Raw genomic sequence first — 22,502 nt, 5'->3', positions numbered from 1 at the left:
AGTAAGATTGCTCTAAGAAGGGGTACGGGCCATGAAAACATTGTGTGCCTTCCTATATTTCAGTGGGTTCACAGAATTTGTGACCACGGAAGTTAAAGACCAATACTGGGTCTCTCCTCCACTTTGCTTTCTCTCATGTTACTGATCATCTCACACAGACTGCTCCACTCAACTTTGAAGCCACACTTTACAGCCTGAGGATCAAATGCTGATAAAAATTTGGAAAGAGATCAAGTTGGAACTGACTTAGGAAGGGCCCTTTAAAATGCTGTTAGCAACCTAAATCACAATTTTGTTGCCTAAAATAGGTTGGATACATTATACCCAATCCCCTCAAAAAAAAAAAAAAAGGAAGAAAGAAAGAAAAAGGCTGTTGACAACAGAGTCAAAAAAAAAAAAAAGATAAACAATCTTATGACAAAAAGACCCATTAAAATTAAGATTAAAAACCTGGTTTATATTGTTTATTATAGAAAAGGATAATTTAAAACTTGATGATTAATGTAATTAAAGCAAGCTCTCCACTCACTAGTCAGCCTGATGGTGTCTAGTTTCAAGGAAACTTACAAACCAGAGAAAAGATTCTTAAATGGGTCAATATATATGCCCCAGATTTTCTACATGGGTCATCTAGGGAGCCATTAAAATTAATAATAAGGTTGTTGAAGGACTTGTCCTACCTCACACCACACACAGATCCCTTTGGTGTTTCATCCAGCCTCTCTACCCAGTCAGCAAACCCACATTTTTCTCCATGGTCTAGCCCACTTCCATATGCATCACATCCAACCCTTCTACCCAAACATATCTCACACATCTTTTCCCAGGGTCTATCCTGGACTCATCATCCTTACCACCACCCACAGTACCCTTCTATGCCACATATAACATCTCCACAATACCAAATCTCACACATTCAGTATCTAGCCAACTCTTCAATAATGCACCCAACCACTCTCTACCCAGAAAGATATGCTACATCCTTCTCCAGGGTTTAGCCCAGTCCCTTCAGGGATGCATTCAACCTTTCTATCCAGTCAAAACTCCCACACCCTTCTTCAGGGTCTAGCCCAATCTCTTCTGCACCACATGCAACTGTTTCACGACCTACATCTCTAACATCCTGCTGTGAGATATATCCTTCTTAGTTTTCCATACCCTCTCCATCATCATTTTCCCCCAAATGAAAGATCTATCTCCAGGGCATCTAGTGCCCTAGGCTAGTCTGGTGTCTCCTGCCTGCACTGCAATCTCTTCTGCTAGACCCCTCTATACCTATCCCTCAACCACAGATGCCTCCCTCAATACATCAAACCTTTCCACCCAGACAGATCTCCACTCATAATTCAAGTGTAGACCAGGAGACATATCCTATACACAAATCCAGGCTTCACTGTCGTCTACCTGACTTCATTCCACATAAGCCATTGACAACCTCTAGGCCTAACCTGACCACATAGTCTCTTTTCTGTCAAAAGCTGTTCCATCCATACCAGAATTACAACTAACAAAAAGTCCTCATGCCTAGATCTTATGGCAAAACACAACAATATGAAAGACAAAGGCAGTATCTTCTCTCCAAAACCCACCAGTCTTAGAGAAATGTTTGCCAATGAGAATTACCTAGATGGACCCTAGAGCACAGAATTTAAAAGGACAATTATAAACTTCATCAAAGAATTCAAGGAGTTTTAAAAAAGATACAAACTAAACAGATCAATGAAATGGTGGAGAAAGAATATAAGGAGAACAACAGACCGAGAGATGCCCAAGAAAAATACAAATGCAAGACTGGTGGAAATGATAAAAAACAGCCCAAGACTTGAGAAAGGAATTCAATAAGGACATAGAATCTGAAATGAAAATTAAATTTAAAAAGTCCAAGTCTCAACTAGAAAACTCCAGAAAAGCCCTACAGGTAGAATGAATCAAGCAGAAGATAGAACATTAGGTCTCAGTGATAAAGGAGACTAAATAACTAAGACAAAAAAAAGAAAGTAAATCAAAACAGAAAAAAAACAGGAAATGTGTGACACTATGAAAACCAAATTTTTAAATTATAGGCATAGATGAGGGAGAAGAGTCCTTCATCAATGGAATAGACCAGATCTTCAAAAAGATCATAGAGGAAAACTTCTAAAAACAAAAGAAAGGCACACTGATACAGAAGCAGGAAGCATACAAAACAAAGAAAGTATATTGAAAAAGTTACAAGAGTCAGGTGGTGGTAGAACACACCTTTAATCCCAGCACTTGGGAGGTAGAGACTTGTAGATCTCTATGAGTTTGAGGCCATCCTGATCTACAGAGCAAGTTCCAGGAAAGGGTCCAACAGAGACACCCTGTTGTTGTAAGAAGGCTGCTTGTTTGTTTCCCTTGTGCCCAGACTCCCAAAATAACCACACAGAAACTGTATTAATTAAATCACTGCTTGGCCAATTACTTAAGTGTATTACATCTTATATCTAGAATTAACCCATCTCCATTATTTTATATTTTACCTTAAGGCTCATGGCCTACTGGCAAGGTTTCAGCATGTTTGTCTCTGGTGGCAGCTCCATGGCTTCTCCTGACTCCACCTTCTCTCTCCCAGCATTCAGTTTAGTTTTCCCTGCCTAGCTCTGCTCTACCCTATCACAGGCCCCAAATAGCTTCTTTATTAACCAATGGTATTCACAGCATACAGAGAGGAATCCCACATCACCCTGTCTCAAATAAAAACCAGTCACATATAAAAGAGATTCAATGAGAGTAGGAGCTGATTTCTCAGTGGAAAATTTGAGAGACAAAAGAGCCTGAAACAATGAATTCCATGTCTGTGATTGCCAAACTCTACTAATATGCCTGGCAAAACGATGTACATAATTGAGATAGAAAAAAAATTTTCCATGACATAAACAGTCTAAAACTTTTTTATAGCCAGTAAACCAAACTTAAGGAAAATCCAGGAACCAATACTTGGGGCTGAAGAGAGGAATTAGCATAATCAAAAAAATATGAAGCCATAGCTATTAAAACACAAATCACCACTGAGACTAAACACCAAAAAGCAACAACAGGATGACTACAATTAACACACACATTTCAATAATTTAAAATATCAATGACCTCAATTTTTAATCAAAAGACATGGGTTCACTGAATGTATCAAGGAACAAAAATCCATACATCTATGGTCTAAAAGAAATATATTTTAGCTTTAAAGATAGGTACTACCTTAGAGTAAAATGATGAACATAAGTATTCTAACCAAATGGGATCACAAAGCAAACAAGCAGGCACATATCCTAATATCTGCAAAATAGGTTTGAAACTAAAGCTAATAAGAGATATAGAGGGAAGCTCCATTCTAATCAAGGGACTATTATTCTGGAAGACATTACTATCCTACACATACATACACCAAACTCTGGGCACACAACTTCATAAAAAATGTAGTACTAGATTTAAAGACATAGGTATTGCATCAATACCTCACTTTCTCCAATAGATGGGTTATCTGGACAAAAAGTTAATGCAAAAATATCAGAATTAAGTGACACCATACATCGAATGAACTTAACAGAAAATCTACAGAACACACCACCTAAGAACCAAAGAATATACAATCTATTCAACAGCACAGGCAAACTTTTCTAAAACAGACTATATCCTGGGACTCAACACAAATAAAAGATAGAAAAGATTGAAATAACTTCTTATGTATTCTTGGACTCCAATGCCATAAAACTAAAATTGACAGCAAACAAATTTCTAGCAAATATGCAAAGCCCTAGATAATAAACAACTCATCACTGAATGATGAATACAACAAGGGAGGAAGGGGAATCAAGATAAAAACAAAACATTTCCTGGAACTAAATGAAAACTAAAACACAATAATACATCAGTGACACATTGGTAGAGTAGAAGTCCTAATAGGGAAATTTGTAGGTCTAAATGCCTACATTTAAAAAATCAGAAAAAATACAAAAAATTACTTAATGATGCAACTTAAAAATCTGAAAAAGCAAGAACAAACCAAATCCAAACCCAGTTGATGCCAAAATAAATAATAAAAATCAGTGCAGAAATCAATGAAATAGAAACAGCAAAAGAAATACAAAGAATCAATGAATATAAGAACTGATTCTTTGAGAAGATAAATAAGATTGACAGACTCCCATCCCAGCTAGCCCAGAGAAACACAGAGGACCCAAATGGACATAATTGGAAATGAACAGGGAAACATTACAACTGATATTGAAGAAATTCATAATATTATAAAGAATTTTAAAAAAAACTGTATTCCATTAAGTGAGGAAACCTAAAGTAATGGATGATTTTCTAGATCTATCTGAACCACCAAAATTAAACCAAGAAGAAGCCGATAACCTAAAGAGATCCATAAGAAGTTAGGACATTGAAATAATAATTTAAATAATAATAAAACCTTTACAGAAAAATAGTCCAGGGCCAGATGAGTTCACTTCAGAATTATGCCAGATTTTCAGATCTAAAACCAGCCCTTCTTAAATTTGTTTTAAAAAGAAAGAAACAGAAGGAGCACTCCTAGGCTCTTTCTTCTAAGCCAGTACCACTGCAATACCCAAACCAGAAAGACCAAACAGAAAAAGAAAACTACAAACCAATAACCATGATGAATACAGATTCAAAAATACTTGCAAACAGAACATAAACAGGCATACATAAAAAAGATTACCCGCCATAGCCAAGTTGGCTTTATTTGTAAAATGCAGTGATAGTTGAACATACACAAGTCAACATATATAATAAAGCACATAAATGAACTTAAAAGACAAAAATCACATGATTTTCTCAATTGATGCATAAAAATATTTGACAAATTCAACAAATCTTAATGATAAAAGTCCTAGAGAATGTAAGACTAGAAAGGATAAACCCCGGCACAATAAAAGCTATATATAAGAAACCCACAGCCAACATCATCCTAAATGGAAAAAAGTTCAAAGCAATCCATTGAAGTCAGGAATTACACCGGGATATCCACTGTCTGTACTTCTCTTTAGTACTGTGCCCAAAGTACTAACTAGAGCAATATGGCAAAAGAAAGAAACTAAAGGAATACAAAAGAGGAAGGAAGAAGTCAAAGTATCTCTGTTTGCTGATGACATAATAGTATATGGAAAATATATGTAGTTCCAGGACAGGCACCAAAGCTACAGAGAAACCCTATCTCAAAAAACCAAAAAAAAAAAAAAAATAGTATACATTAGAGATACCCAAAATTTTAGCCCAAAACTTCTAGAAACAAAAAAATTCATCAAGGTGGTAGGATACCAAATCAGCTTGCAAGAATAATAGCTTTTCTCTAAACCACCAACAAACACACTGAGAAGGATATCATGTCTATACTTCCATTCACAATAGCCTCAAGGAAAAAGTATCTAGGAATAAACCCAACAAAGGAAGTGAAAGACCTCTACAATTAAAAGGTTACTCCTCTAAAGAAAGAGGTAGGGAAAGCCACCAGAGAATGGAAAGATGTCCCAGTGTTCATGGATTGGTAGAATTAAGTGATCATCTTACTAAAGACGATTTAGAGATTCAATGAAATCCCAATTAAAATTCATGTCTCATTCTTTACAGATATAAGAAAAAACTATATTAAAATTCATATGGCAGTGGAACCACAATAGGCTCTGGGTAGCCAAAAGAATTCTGAGGAAAAAGAATCATGCTGGAGGGAACGCCATACCAGATGTGTAAGTCAATGGAACAAAGTCCAAGACACAAACATGAGTACCCATAACTTCAGCCATTTAATAGTTGACAAAGATATCAAAAATATAATCCAGAGAAAAGAAAGCATCTTTAATGAATGGTGCTGGTGAAACTGGATGTCCACATGCAGAAGAATGAAATTAGATCAGTATTTCATTTTGCACAAAACTGTCTCTGAGTGGATCAAAAACCTAAAGCAGAAACATGAAGGTGCTAGAAGAAAACGTAGGCAGACTCTGCATGATATAAGCATATGAAAGAATTTTCTGAATAGAACTCAGCCCAAGAATTAAAGCCAGAAATTGACAAGTCAGCCTTCATGTAACAAAAGCTTCTGTAGAGATAAAGAAACGGTGAACTGGGTGAAGAGGAAGCCCATAGATTGGGAGAGAACGTTTACCAGCTCTACATAAGACATTGGGTTTAATATCCAGTATATATAAAGAATTCAAAAGACCAAAAATTAAAAAAGATGATGTGATGTGGGATTCCCCTCTGTATACTGTGAATACCATTGGTTAATAAAGGACTGTCTTGGGCTCGCGCAGGACAGAATAGAAGTAGGCAGGGAAAACTAAAGTGAATGCTGGGAGAAAGAAGGTGAGAAGTCATGTAGCCTCACTGAAGACAGACGCCAGGACTTTACCCAGTAAGCCACAGCCTTGTGGAAATACACAGATTAATGGAGATGGGTTAATTTAAGATATGAATTAGCCAGAAATACACTTAACCTATTGGCTAAACAGTATTGCAAATAATATGGTTTCTGTGTGATTATTTTGGTTCTGGGCAATGGGGAACAAACAAGTGGCCTCCTATAACAATGATGCATTTTTCAAATTGGCCTGGGACCTGAATCAGAAAGTTCCCAAAAGAAGAAAAAGAAATGACTAAGAAATATCTCCAAAAATGCTTATTATCCCTAGCAATTACGAAAATGCAAATTAAAATAACCAAGATCTTATCCTACCACTATCAGAATGGCAAATCAACAAAACAACTGACAATAAATGCTGGAAAGGATGAAGGTGAAAGGAAATCCTCATTACTGTTGGTGGAATTGCAAACTGGTGCAGCCACTTTGGAAATCAGTGTGGGGAATTCTCAAAAAGCTAGACATAGTTCTATCATATGACCTAGTTATTCCACAACTTGACAGATGCCCAAGGGACTTGACATCCTACTCCACAAATACTTATTCAGAGATGTTTATTTCCACAACAGACCGGAAATGAAAATAACCTAATAAATTTCTATTGAAGAATAAATAAAATGTGGTACATGTACTATGTGTACTATTAAGCCTAAAGAGTAATGAAATCATATATTTTTTAGGTAAATGGATGGAAGAAGAAAAGATAATATGGAGTGAGGTAACCCAGACCTAGAAAGATAAATGTCACATGCTCTGTTTCATTAGAGGTGACTAACTTCATTTCATCAGATATGAGTACATATCCTGGTGAACTGCAGAAATCATGAAAGTAAAAAGGAACTATCCAGAGCAGGGCCTAGGGAGCAATAGAGAGGGGAATAGCAGAATGAAGGAGAATAATATAACAGTATATATGTCTGAAATAATCCTATAAACTATTTACCTAAATAAAAACCTATAATACATGATTAAAGGTGTGTAACACTATGCCCACATTCCCAAAAAATAGACTATGGTGATGGAGGAAGGTCATTGGTTAAAAAATAAAGAAACTGCTTTGGCCCATTTTATTGGTTAGAACATAGGTGGGTGGAGTGAACAGAACAGGATTCTGGGAGAAAGAAGCTGAGTCAGGGAGACGCCATGCAGCTCTCTCCTGGGCAGACGCGATGCAGCCAGCCACCAGGTCAGACATGCTAAATCTTTCCTGATAAGCGCACCTCATGGTGCTACAAAGATTATAAGAAATGGGCTAATCCAGGTGCAAGAGCTAGCCTAGAAGAGGCTAGATAGAAATGGGCTAAGCGGTGCTTAAAAGAATACAGTTTCCGTGTAATTATTTCGGGGCATAAGCTAAGCTAGCCATGTGGGCGGCTGGGTGCCGGGGACGCAGCCCCGCCGCTCTTATTTCAACACTGTGGATGTATGGATGTTCTTATTTTTTTTTAAGAGGGGGAAGTGGTACATGACAATTGTCTATATTCTGTCAATTATGTTTTAAATAAATGCTGATTGGCCAGTAGCCAGGCAGGAAGTATAGGCAGGACAGCCAGACAGGAAGTAGAGGTGGGTCAATGAGAACAGGAGAATTCTAAGAAGGAGGAAGCCCATTTCTCCACAGTCCTGCCCAGATATGGAGAAAGGAAGATGTGACCTGCCCCACTGAAAAAGGTACTGAGCAATGTGGTTAACATATACTAGAATAATGGGTTAATATAAGAGTTAATAAGAAGCCTGAGCTAATGGGCCAATCAGTTTATCATTAATATAGACCTCTGTGTGATTTCTTTGGGGCTAAATGGCTGTGGGACCTGGTGGAAGGACAGAAACCAGATAGGACAGAAACTCAGACAACAATACATGTAAATCTCCATATAAATATGCACAGATAGTTTAGATGATGTTTTCTCATCTGAGTCAACAATGTTCCTCCTCTCTGATCACTAGCTTTCATGATACCAGAAGGCACCATGTAACAAATACCTATGCATTATTAGACACATATGATTAAAATAAGATGCATTATGAGAAAATAAATGCAAACTAAGAAAATTATTATATACTCAAAACCATCCATCTAAAAGAAAACCACCCACATCACACTCATAATAATCAAACTCTTCCTTTTCTTGAACCTCATACAAAGAAGACCCAAATCATAACTGAGACCCTTAAGTACTGTCCTTCATGTGGCTCACTCTCAACCTCGACAGTGTATTCCTTCCTAGTCTGTGTTTTCTGTTAGTTTAGAAGTACGTTTCCCTGTTAACTTTCCAATTTTTGCGATCTGTGTCTTTTATTTTTGAGTAAGAGGACAAGGTCCTAAAAACACCCAGCCAAACTGCAAACAATTGGTCATAGTCAGTGAAACCTTAGCCACACCACATTAAGGGTTGCTATTGATGATTTCTGCAGCATTATCCTTATTATTTATACAGTTTTCTATCAAAGTACTATGTTGTGAAATGTTTTGTACACTGTGAAGATACATTGCTCTCACTGGTTTAATAAAGAGCTAAATTGTCAATAGGCAGGCAGAAAGAGGTTAGGAGGGGCTTGCAGAGAGGGAGAGAGCTCTCTGGGATGATGGAGAGCAGAGCCATAGGGAGACATGTGGAGACGTAAAATGAATTTGCCATGCTGGAAAAAAGATACCAAGTCATATGGTAGTATATAGATTAAAAAAGGGGTTAATTTAAGTTGTAAGAGCTAGTTAGTAACAAGTCTAAGCTATCGCTAGAGCATTCATAATTAATAGTAAGCCTTTGTATGGTTATTTGGGAGCTGGTTGGAAGGATAGAAAATTCTGTCAACAAATGGTGTCCAACATCTGGGACCATGTACTTCCACATAAATGTTTTAGAAAGTTAAAAAAAGTTTGAAAACACAGAGTCAAATGGGGCTTCCAGGTGACCACCTTTTCTTGGGTAAGTTCAATGCTCGTGGTAAAGAAAGGCATGGCTCGCTGGGCGGTGGTGGCGCACGCCTTTAATCCCAGCACTCGGGAGGCAGAGGCAGGCGGATCTCTGTGAGTTCGAGACCAGCCTGGTCTACAGAGCTAGTTCCAGGACAGGCTCCAAAACCGCAGAGAAACCCTGTCTCGAAAAACCAAAAAAAAAAAAAAAAAAAAGAAAGGCATGGCTCTTTTAAGACATCCTGTTTTTGAGCACTTAAGTGGGGTTTGTGAGCAGCAGGCGGTGTGCTACTTGATGGCATGAGATTAAGTAAAAAACATCCATGACAGCGTGGACCTGGAAACTTCCCAGAGCTGGGGTGGCTGCTGTTGGTACCTCCACTATGAGGCTAGGCTCTCAGGGAACTGAAGGAGGGTGGATCCAGCTGCCAGCACCATGCGCTAAGCAGAACCATGCAGGCAGCTGACAAAGCAGTTTAAGACTCAGCAACAGATGCTCAGTGAAGACCCAGATGGAAAAAAATTCTAAATAGGTTACAGTGTATTTAAAAATGTACATAGACTTAAGAAAGAAAGGAAAAAGGGTAATGCAGTCATAAAGAAGAGTTTTTAAAACGGATAATAAAGTCTTTAAAGAAAGAGTAAAGTGATATAAGAGAAAAAAAGACATGTAAAGATGGGAAATACACAGGGAGTCCGGATTCTGTATGGTGTTGCACTGACTTGAAATTTCTTGATTGCTGTTGAGAGACATTAGATTGTGAAGGCTCCTGGATTAAACCAACCTATTTATTTAAAAAGTATCTTTATTTCAAAATGGAAGTCAAAAGCTGTGTTGCTTTGGGTAAGAGTTGTGCTTTTGTTCCAATAAATAAATAAATACATACATACATACATACATACATACATACATACATGGCTGTGAATTTGTTCAGGGTCAAAGAAATCAGGTTTGATCAGAGGAGACCCTCCGTACACCCTGGCTACAAACATAAAGAAATAAACCTAAAAAAACCCCTACAGGACAGGCGACATATATTTCACCTGCTCAATTATAAAACAAAAATCATCTTCAACTGATTTGTATACAATGCACAATCCATACTTTTATTAATACAGGTGTATATGTTACCTTTGAAAGTTTATGTGTTTTCAGAGCAAGGGAACCATACATCAATAAAAATGGATAACCCAGGTGATCCAGCATCTCCAAGAGCCTCTCTTGGCGTTTCCTCAGAATTCTGCATTCAGAACAGCTTCTAGGTTTCTGGCTGAGATGTTCCAGCCTCAAAGACTACTCCAACCAAGACTTAATTATGTTGATTTTCCCAGGGTCTGCCAAAAAAAGTCAGCACCTCCAGACAAGAGGAAGCTGTTTAGAGAAAACACACACTTTCTTAAGAGGTGGGGTGGGTGGTGGATCAATGGATTATAAATGTTTGACATTGGGGGGTTGGATACAAGTTGTTATTGGTTGTGGTCAGGAAAAAAGCTAAACAAAGAAGTTAGATTCAAGGAATTCTTTTTGAAGAAAAAAGGGGGATATAGTATAGAAATGATGAGATAAAAGTGTAGATTATTAAATCTACTTTAATCCAAAAACCAACTATTAATCTCAAAATATTTTTATATTCGTATGGAATTTTGGTCTGTTGATACAAATTTAAAGTTATTTTTGTTATACTGTATGCATGTGCTTATGTTGCTCATTTTAAAATATAATGTGTAATTTAAAAATAGAGATTAGTAGTTAGTCAATATATAATATAGATAGTATAATAATCAAACTAGTAGCCATGTTAGGTATGTTTTCAAAATTAAACAAATATATTTAGATAGGTAAATTTTCTTCAAAGACCTACAGAATTTGAAGAGATACCATGACCACAGCAACTCTTATAAAGAAAGCAGTTAACCGGGGTAGTGGCTTACAGTTTCAGAGGTCCAGCCCATTGTCATCACAGTGGGAGCATGGCAGCCTGCAGGTAGATATGGTGCTGGTACTGAGAGTGCTACATCTTGCATGCAATAGGAAGTTGAGTGACAGCCACACTGAAGGAAGCTTGAGTAAAAGAGACCTCGAAGCCCACCCACAAGAGTGAAACACTTCCTTCAACAAGGCCACACCTCCTTATAGTGCCTCTCCCTTTGGGGGTCACTTTCTTTCAAACCACCACAGATAGTGATTGAGGAAACCATCTGGTGTCACCGTTTGTGACCTACAAGATAGATAGAAGAGACAGACACACACACACACACACACACACACACACACACACACAGAGAGAGAGAGAGAGAGAGAGAGAGAGAGAGAGAGAGAGAGAGAACCAAGTGGTGGTAGCTCATGCCTTTATTCCCAGCACTTGGGAGGCAGAGACAGGTGGATCTCTGTGAGTTCAAGGCCAACCTGGTCTACAAGAACTAGTTCCAGGACAGTCTCCAAAGGTACAGAGAAACCCTGTCTCGGAAAACTAAAAAAAAAAAAAAAAAATTGAAGAAGAGAGAGAGAAAAGAGAGAGAGAGAGACTTTTTGAGGTAACTAGGCTACAGGTAAAAGGCTAACAAAGAGTTAATTTGGGCCCACTTTTGGTGTAGGAGGTCCTTCTATATTTGTATTGCTTTCATTGATTGAATAAAAAAACTGCCTTGGCCTTTTGAAAGGGAAGAACTTAGATAGGCATGGAAAAGAGAACTGGATGCTGGGAAGAAGGGCAGTGTGGCAGACACCATGGGTCTCCTGCCTGAGACAGACGCTGGTTAGACTCAAGCGGGTAAGCCACAGTCAAGTGGCAATACACATTAATGGAAATGGGTTGAATTGGGATGTAGGAGTTGGCCAATAAGAGGCTAGAGCTTATGGGCCAAGCAGTAATTTAATTAATACAATTTCTGTTTGGTGATTTCGGGGGTTAGGCTAGCTGGATGGCGGGATGCAGCCCGCTCCTCTCACTATACACTTTGCTTCTTTTTTCTGTCTTATGAGACGAACACACTTCTCTCTGTTTTTCTACCATACAGCAGGAGGCCATTGCCAAATGCCAGTACTTGGAGACCAGATTTTCCTGGCTTCAGGAATGCGAGTCAGTAAATTTCAGTACTTAACCAGTCTGTGAGATTCATACTAAAGAGGCACACAGTGGACTAAGACACCTATCTTATATATTTTTTCAGTTACCTCCAGATGCTTGGCAAGATACTTGGATGAAATGGTACAGTTTTGCACCTAAAAGGCAGGTTTTTATTTTCTTTAATGTTCTTTAACAAAATACCATGCCCTAGGTAGCTTAAAAATAGAAATCTAAGCCAGGTAGTGGTAGTGCATGTCTTTAATCCCAGCACTTGGGAGGCTGAAGCAGGCAGACCTTTGTGAGTTCAAAGCCAGCCTGGTCTACAGAGAGAGTTCCAGGATTGGCTCCATAGTTACCAAGAAAACCTGTCTTGAAAAACATTATATATATATATATATATATATATATATATATATACATATATTTATATGTATATATATGTATATATACATATATATTTCTAGAGGTTGAAAAGTCGAAAGATTTCAGTAGATTTTGGGATCAGTGAGGACCTGTTTCCTGGGTTACAGGTGGTACCTGCTTGCATCCTCATATGGATGAGGGGAATAGCTAGCTCCCCCAGGGTTTCTTTCATAAAGGCATTAATTCCAGTTATGAGGCCTCTACTCTCATCATCTAAGCACCTTCCAAAGACCATCCATCTTTTTTATCACTGTCACTCTGGGCCTTAGGACTTCAGCATGAATCTGAACCGACCAAACATCAAGACTATGGCAAACTCAAAGACTGTGTCTACCTATGACTGCCCAGCAAAGTTGCTTTTCTGTAGAGCTTGGGAAGCACTGACTCACAGCAAGGCGATGAATGAAAATGGATAGACCACCATGCACATTTAACTCTTGTTCTCTTGCTTTTCAAAGATCTACTTATTCTTTTTATTTGTCATTTTTTTTTATTTTTGTAGAAATGCAGAGTGAAATACTTTCTTCTCTGGCTGTCATTCTATTGCTGAGAACAAATGCTGATGCTTTGTCTGGAACTTGGTGACCCACCAGCTCATTGGTACTGCCTGCTGCATATGTACTAAAAATTACAAAGGCCAACAACAGTCTGAGTTTGCACAGAACTTCCTTTCTGGAGCTTTTATTTTTGGCAAATGTGTGGGAGAGCTGGGGAAAACAACATAAAACAGAATTTTGTACTGACAAATATAATCATAAAAGTTTAAGTTTGTAGTTAAATTTTTTTAAAAAAATAGGTAGAAATATATTGCCTAAACTAATGATTAATGTTGACATATTTTTTACTGCAAGACTTTTTGGATTTATTTTTGTTTATTTCACACCTATTTTGATAAAGATTTAAACTGATCTATGAAATTACTGTGATAGAAGGGATTTTTTTTTTTAAATTACTGCTGGGTGCTGAACTATTTGGGTGCTCTATTTGGTAGGCGCAGCCTTTGAAACTTGACAAATTACTAGAACATAGAGCCTAACCACCCTAACCCAGCCATTCTGCTTTAAGGAAGCTATTTTTTTTAATTTATTTAACTTGATTTTATGTGCGTTGGTGTAAAGGTGTCCAATGCCCTGGAACTGGAGTTACAGACAGTTGTGAGCTGCCATGTTGGTGCTGGGAATTGAACCTGGGTCCTCTTGAAGAGTAGCCAGTGCTCTTGACCACTGAGCCATCTTTCCCAACCTGAGGAAGCTATTCTCATGAACACACATTAGTCTCTGTCACACAGTTGTCTATAATGGCAATTATCTAAAAACAATTTAAACATGTGCCAGGGAGAAATGGCAATATATTCATTTTGTCAGACAGCATGCAGTTGTTTAAAGTAATTTCATAGATTATTACTTAATCTTATTAAAAAGGTTCAAGCCAAGCATGGTGGTATGTGTCTGTGATTCTAACACTTGGGAAGCACAGACTGGAAGACTGGAGGATTGGAAATTCAAGGCCAGCCTCAGCTACATAAGGAATTTGAAGCCACCCAGGAATACAAAAGATTGTCTCAACGAACAACCAAACAGAACGGTGGAGGTGCATGCCCGCCCTATTTACCATCCCAGGGCAGAGGCGGTGAAGTCTGGAGGAGCAGCCATTTCAAATCATCTTTGGTTCTGGTGAATTTCATGACTGCTCTGGAGTACAGTGACATCCTGTCTCAAAAAAAGCATAAACAAGTAAGCAAGCAGAGTAGCTAGACCTGGTGTCTTACACCTATAAATCCTAGCGCTTGAGAGGCGGAGGCAGGAAGATGTAGTTCAAGGCCAGTCCTGGTTGTATATAAATTTTGAGGTTAGCCTGGGCTAAATGACACTCTGCCTCAAACAATAATGACGACAACAAAATGTTCAATTATGTTGTCATATTTAGAAAACAACAAAAATATTTTGCATAAAATAAACTTCTTTAAAATTATATTTATATGTTTTTGAAAATTCCAGGTTATTAAGCAGGCAATATTGAGCTATATTCCAGTCTTTGATGCCAGGCTATTAAGAATTAAATGCAGTTGATGAAGCAACAATTTATTTTACCTTTTTTTCTTAAATCGACTTAATGTATTTTATATAGTAAGCATGCATTTGTAAAGAGAAAAGCAAAATTTCTACATCCAATAATTTTCATTAAATTTTAAAATTTCTTCTTTGACAATTTCATGTATCTATATAATATATTTTGGTCAAGTTCACCCTCTATTACTCTCTCCCACTCCTCTGTATTCCTCCTTTGCCCAAGTCCCATTCTTACTTTCATGCCCTGTTTTTTATTTTTAATGACACACTATTTAAATAGGGTTGATTACATGAACATTGATGTGGGGTTATTTACTGGTGCATAGGCAACAACGACCACGTCACTTAAGAACGACTCCTTGTCTCTCAGCAGCCATGAACTGGGGGGCCCAAGAGTCTCTCACCCATCCGTGCTGGATTGCTGACGACACCATCTCATGCAGGCCTTGTGCAGACAGTCATACCTGCTGTGTTCACAAGAACAAAGGCTGTGCTACACACCCAGAACACAGAACTTTGCCGGCTCCTCCCTATCCTCCAGCTCCTGCATCTTTTCAGCCCTTCTTCTCTGAAGTTCCTTGAGCCTTGACTGGGTAAAGTTGTGATATACATGTTCTGTATATCATGAACTGAGCTGAGCAATCAACAGTCACTCTCAGCACTTTGGCCAGTTATGAGTCACTACAAACAGAAGTTCCTATTTGTGGGTCTAAACAGAAATACTTAATGAATTCGTGACTTTTATGTTGCTAAGAAAGATCCCATAATCCTTTACTCCCTGACTTCAAAGCCAGCATCCTGTGGACAACACAGCCAAGTTAAGCTGCCATTTGGGATGACGCCTAGGCCCTGAGTGACATTTGAATCAGTTTTTCTATTCAGTTGCTTGCTAAGAGCAGAAGACTCAGTAGGCCTTTTTATTTTAGAAGGTGGGGGCTTGGCTGGGCAGGTGTGGAGGGGGCTTCTTACCACAAGGGCACCCTTCCCTTTGTCCAGTGCAGAGCTAGCCTTTCTTTAATCTCCTTAACAATGGCATCCTCTCCCCCAGCACAAGCCAAGGCTGTATGTAACATTAAGCTTGCTAGCAGCCCTTTCCTCTCCAAACTATGTAGTCTGTATTTCTTCCGGTCCTCCTTGGTCTTTGTCACTGTAGATCTGCGTAAGAGTGATCACTAATAATGTTAATCTCACTGGGTGGGAATAAGACTTAATACCATGATTTCTGAGACAAATTTGAAGCAAGCCAAATTTGAAAAAAGCAAATAGATACTGGTCAGGCCCATACCTGGTATTTCCAGAGTATGGCCCTGAATTACATTAGTCAGAGACTTATAAAGGCCAAACTCGCAAGACTATGTATTTCTTGCTTCATCCAATTTGGGGAAACATACATACTGACTTATTTCCTGTCTACAAATCTCCGACCTACAAATGGTCAAGTACATCCTGTGCAGTTAGGGTAACAAAGCTTGTTTACAGAAACGAAAACATGTGGCTTATTATCTTACATGAGCAATAGTCCCCCAGGAAGATACCTGTCCTTGGGCAAGTGGTGCTTACGGGTTAGAGGCATTTTTGTTTTATAGGTCTCTTAAGCACAGCAATTTAAAATTAAAACATAATTTTATTTATCAGAAGAACCACTTGACAGGGTTAATTAGGCTTTCTTGAAAGCTCTTCCCATAAATAAGAGCTCAGGACTTTTTAATTTAGCCTCAGGCAAATTCTTAGAATGAGGTTGAAAGAGGCCACATTCTTTGCCAGCATATCACAAGAATGGCCTCTAGGCCAGTTGCGAATGGGCTCTCCTCTGAAGCCTCTTGAGCTGGACCTCCACAGACCCCATTGCTATCCTTACTACTGTTGTCTTCCAGGCTCTTACTAGAATGGCTCTGAGGACAGTGTTCAACTAACTTCCTTGTTTAAAGTTCCAAAGTCTTCCACATTCCTCAACACAAGCAACGTGGTTCTTCCCAGCAACAGCCCACTCTCTCATTATGTCTTAGCTAGGTTTTTAATGCTGTGACGAAACACCTGACCAGAAGAAACTTGTGGAGGAAAGGGTTTGTCTAAATTGACAAGATGACCCCTCCAGGGTACGGTTAAGGGGAAGGTTTTTATTGTAGATATGGAAGGGAGAATTTTGTGTAAGCATTTGGAAGAGTTCAGAGCAGAGATGAAAAGGAAGAGACTGAAGTGGTCAGCAGACCAGATGAAAGAGAGATGGAGAGAGTAAGGGAAGAAGAGAAAGAGAGGACCAAGGGAGTACATAGCCAAATAGCAGGGTTATAATGAGAGTTGAGATGGGGGTAGGGAAGCTCCTGACCTGGGAGAAGTTTGGGAGTTAGTAATGAGAAGAGCTGAGAAGAGCCAAGATGCCGGCATGGTTTCTCTACTTTCTAACAGGTACTTGAAATACTGAAGAAGCATGGAGGCCAGCATGTGCTTTGATATACTAAGAGGCACCACAGATACTGTCACTGGAAAGGTAAGGGGCTCCTTTGGTAGAGGGAATCTGGCTTCCCAAGCCCCTAAGGAATGCTGGCTTTTGTCCATCTGCCAGAATTTGGGGACATGGAATTTCCTTTGGACCCATCAGGGTTTAGGTTTATTTGACTTAACCATATCAAAGTCACAGTTATATTGAAGGATGCCAAGGCAGAAACTCAATGGAATGGGAACCTGGAGGCAGGAACTGAATTAGAGACCACAGAGGAGTGTTGCTTACTGACTTTCTCTTTATGACTTACTCAACCTGCTTTCTTACAGAAACCAGGACTACCTGACCAAGGGTGGCACCACTCACAATGGACTTGGCCTTCTCCCCATCAATCACCAATCAAGAAAATAACCTATGGGATTGCCTACAGCCTGATCTTAGGGAAGCATTTCCTCAGTTGAGGATCTCTTCTCTCAGATGTCTGTAGTTCATATCAAGTTGACTTAAAAATTAGCCTGCACCAGTGTCTCAGTTAGAGCTTCTATAGCTGTAATAAAACACCACGAACAAAAGTAATTTATAGAACAAAGAGTTTATTTGGGCTTGTGATTCCACAGGGTTTGTGGAAACTGGAAAGAAATTACCTCCAAAGGGAGTGCCACTATTTGGAGGTATGGAATTGTTGGAGTAGGTATAACCTCGTTGGAGGAAGTGAGGCAGGCTTTGAGGTCTCGTATATGTTCAAGGCACATCTAGTGTTTCCGTTTACTTTCTGTTGTCAGAACAAGACATAGAAATCTCAGCTGCCTCTCCAGCACCATGTCTGCCTACTTGCCACCATGTCCTGCCATGATGATAATGGTCTGAACCACTGAACTGTAAGCCACACAATTAAAATTTTCCTTTATAAGAGTTGCCGTGGTCCTGGTGTCTCTTCACAACAATAGAAAGCCTGAGGCAGAGTTAAAGTTCATGGTGTGGAAACAGGGCAGCAAGTGCCTGTCGTGGTAGCTGGAGCAACCTGCTGAGAATGTACATCCCTTACTGTGATCCCAATGTGAGGAGAACCCTGAAGGTGACTATTGCAAGGCAGTGACTAACGAAAAGATGAGAAGGAAAAATCAGTTCAAATAAACTTCAACTTGGATCAAGACTTCAGGGAGTCTGATATCAGGTGGTTTATTCTTAATATATTTAAGTCCAGTATAATTTAGGAAAAAAAGTTTCCTTGTGAAATACAAACATGATGCACAAGGAAGCATAATTATATTGAAACTTGACTCTGGGTACAGGTCATTTCTTCCAAGAAGTTGGGTTATAGAGATAGGCTGCCCTGTATAGCTAGGGCCTAGGGACGGATCTGGCTTGGTCTTGGTCATACAGAAAACATAGTGGTCATTTGGGCTATTAGCCACTGCTGGTCCTGGTTGTTGGAGCTTAGGGGAGCTTCTGGCTATCAGGGTCATGTAGATTACTAACTACCTTCAGTTCTGGTTGTAGGAGCTTGATACGGCCTGGACCAACAGATAATGCAGATTGCCAGGCTATTAATCACTGCCAATTTCCAGTTTCCTGGATGGAAGAACAGGTTTTCCATTTTTGCCCTTGGGAAGGCTATCCTGGGTGCTTGATGTTTCTTGTCTCCTTGGAGATCTGTGGGCCCAAGAACCTTTTTGCTGTGCTCGAAGCACAGAGAGTGAACTGGAAGCAGGTGAGGCTTTAAGCTTTCAAAGCTCATACCACATGCCATACTTCCTCCAGAAAGGCTCCATCTCCTAAATCTCCCCAAATGGTGGCACTAACTGGAAATCAAGTAGTCAAATGCCTGAGACTATAGGAACACTTCTCATCTCAACCAGACCATTTATAACACAGTTTAACAGGATCACTTGGCAAAGCAATAGCAGTAGATTCCCCTGAAGGACTATGACTTCTCAAGCTCAAGTTCTTGACCAGGCTTACAATAGCAGGAATGAATGTCTTCCTGTGAGGTAGGCCCCATATCTCATGAGAAAGTTGTTGGTCACCTCCTCCCGATAACATTCACGCCACTGCTGTACCCGTGGGCACATCTTGCTTGGCTGTTGGTATTGGAACATGCAGGGTCTTCTCCTGGTTAAGATCATCTGGCACTCTGAAAACTAACCAGAAGGAAAAAAGCTTCCAGTTTGATTTTTGTATGTCCTGGCACTAAAATGTGTGGTATCTTCAGCAACAGGGTATTATTAGGAGTAGAGTATTATCACCCAGTTCTGAGGTAATCAAGAGCAATGGAATAACCTGTGTTGTTTTGGGGTTCCCTGGAGCCTCCCTGATCAGCCCACGAGGAGGGATCACAGGCCTTGGATTTTCACTGACTAACCTATGGCTTCTGGGAGCAGTGTTATCCACACTTGCAGGGCACCTCTATCCAGACTCCCTTTATATTTTATCAGATTACAAAGAAGAGGATTTCCATCAAGTTTTTTTTTTACGTGCATCTTTAGCTTTTGTTATCCCCCTCTCCCACATTTTTTTTGCTTCCTCCACTCAAATCATCCCACCTCCTATTATTTTCCTTTACTTTCATGTATTATGTGTTCCAGAATCTCTTCCTCACTAAAGGCCTCTTTCCTTCCCTCCTCTCACAGGTCCTCAAACTTTCTGGCCTCCACGGACACTCCAATTTAAACATGTGAACCTGAGCTAGGATCCACATGTAAGAAAGAATAGATAATATCTGTCTTTCTGGGGGTGCTTATGTTTTATTTTGTCTTTGTTTTCAAAGCAGGCAAAAAAGAAAAAGAAAGAAAGAAAAATAGAAAAAGAAAACTATCGGGAAATTACACACAGAAACATATGCAAAATTAAAAATAAGAAAATAATTTATTTTCAAAAGAAGTGAAAAAAAAAGTCTTTTCACTGTTCCACAAGTAATAAAGTTCCTCAAGTTTGGGGCATTTTTTAAAGGAGCCTACAGTACTGTGGTTATATAGACATCACTTCTACTTCACCTCTAGGTTTGAGTCTTTGATAACCAACTTTTCTCTTCAATGTAAAATTTTACACAAAACCGACCAGATCCATAGGCTAAATATGCCAACCAAAATTGAGATTATTCTGAACTTGGTATTTGACACAAGAAATGGGATCAGGCACTTGTCTGCCTTAGGTGCTCATTGGCCATGTGCTCTTACTAGTGGTATCATTTCTAAATTGCATTTATATCTTTGTAGCACACTTAGCTTTTCTAACACTGCTACACATCTGGAGATTGAGTGATTACTTTTGCTTCCAGTGTTTCCAAAAGCAGCTTTAGTGATCCAAATTTCAAAGGTTTGTAATGCTTTTTTTTTTAAAACCATGATTCACAATCTCATATGAAATCACATCACCGAATGTAAGGGTCACAAAAATTTGTCATTTCTAAATGTGCAGTGACCAGAAATTAAGTCGGGAGGCAGTGAGTAAGTGATGATGTTTCTGGCAGCCGCCCGGCCCCCCAGGGCAATTTCATACCTCGCTGACTTTTTGTTTTGAACACACAGTAATGTACTTTCACTGCACAGATTGTCATACCAGGAAGCATAACATCATACCTAACTCATCGTCAGCAGACACTGCCTTAAACACCCAAAGCTCAGGCTTGAGACTACTGTGTAATGAATTACATTTTTTTTTTTACTGTACACACAGTTTTCTGCTCTTGTAGAATCATATGGTTTAATATGGACAACAAAAAGTTGGTATCTACTTACTGCCATTCCTGAGCAGGTTAGTATTAAATTAGTGTTTCTCTGGATTGGATTGTGGGAGAATGTAACTTAGTTGCTGACTTAAGGTTCATTAAAAAAAAAAATCATTCAATGAATTTTAACTTGAGATCAGAATAATTTCTCATAAAATGACCTTAAACATACTTATGACATTTTATTATATATTTATGTGAAGTAGCTTTCTCAACATTGATGCTTATAGAATGAAAGTGTCTAATTCTAAAAAACATTGAAGTTGTTCTCTGTCCCAAAGTAACATGTATTCAGCAAGATTTAATTCCTTGGGTAAAATAAATGAACACCCATTTCTCTTGTGTGTTAACTTTGTCCTCTTTAACAAATGGTAAAACTGTATGATAACAAAGAATCATTTTGAAGTAAAATTCCTAATGGTCTCAACACCTTCTTTACATATCTATATGTAAAAATTTGGGGGTAACGAGGGGTTGCAAGTGGAGAAAGTTTAGGAAACCTTGTCTTCTATGACCTTAGTTACCCCATAACGGAGATTGTCCTTCCTTATCTTCCCGATGTCGGCAACCAGCATTGCCTTGTTAAGATGCATCGACTGCATGATCCCCAGGATACATCAAGACATACCAGTCCCCTGCCTTACTCTCAGGCTATATCAATCCTGGAGATGGTTTAATCTGTCGGTCAGCCTATTAGGTTTTTTAGAGTAGGTGACTGGAGATCTGGTGTGATCCGAATGGTTCCGGAAAGATTATTCTGGAAATGTAGATTATAAAATTTCTTTCACTTATGGTCATTTTTCTTTTTAGAATTTAATCAAAATAAAATGACATCATTGCCCTCCCTCATACCTCTCTCATGTATCCACCTCAAATTCACAACCTCTTTATTAATGTTATGTGTGTATGGATAAGGCAGGTTGTACTGGGGAATCTATTTAGTGTCTCTTGTTGCTATATGCTCTCAGGACTGAATAGCTGGTGTTGGTAACCACCTATGTGGCTCATGTCTTCATTTTTAATTAGTTCTTTGAGATTTTTGCACATTCTTTTGGGTTAAAGCCCCGTGCTCAGAGTTTCAAATTAAAGGCAGACAGAAACATGAATTAATTCAATGTTGCCATATGATTTTCTTGAAAAGATGATTTGAAGATGAGAGGAGCCCCAGCACAAGTCTGAGAGCATTTGTGGCCTTGGGGGAGAAAGAAGATTGTAGGTCATCTTCGAGACCTGGGAAAGTGGGGTTGAAACTTCTACCCCCCCACCCGCCATTTTTGGGGTATTAGACCAAAGGTGTGCTTTATGATTTCAGAACTGGTGGCTTTCCAGCTCTGTTTCCTGCAGTGTGCCTTCCTCTCTGGTCCCGCCTCTTTCTGTGCACCACTGCGGCCTGCAGACCTTGGTCCCTGAGTGACACTGGGTTCGGAACCATAGCCCTGGCAATCACCCGCCAGCTCACCA

The sequence above is a fragment of the Microtus pennsylvanicus genome, chromosome 8, assembly GCF_037038515.1.
Source record: "Microtus pennsylvanicus isolate mMicPen1 chromosome 8, mMicPen1.hap1, whole genome shotgun sequence".
NCBI classification, from domain to species: Eukaryota; Metazoa; Chordata; class Mammalia; order Rodentia; family Cricetidae; genus Microtus; species Microtus pennsylvanicus.
Note: the sequence above shows the minus strand (reverse complement) of the source record.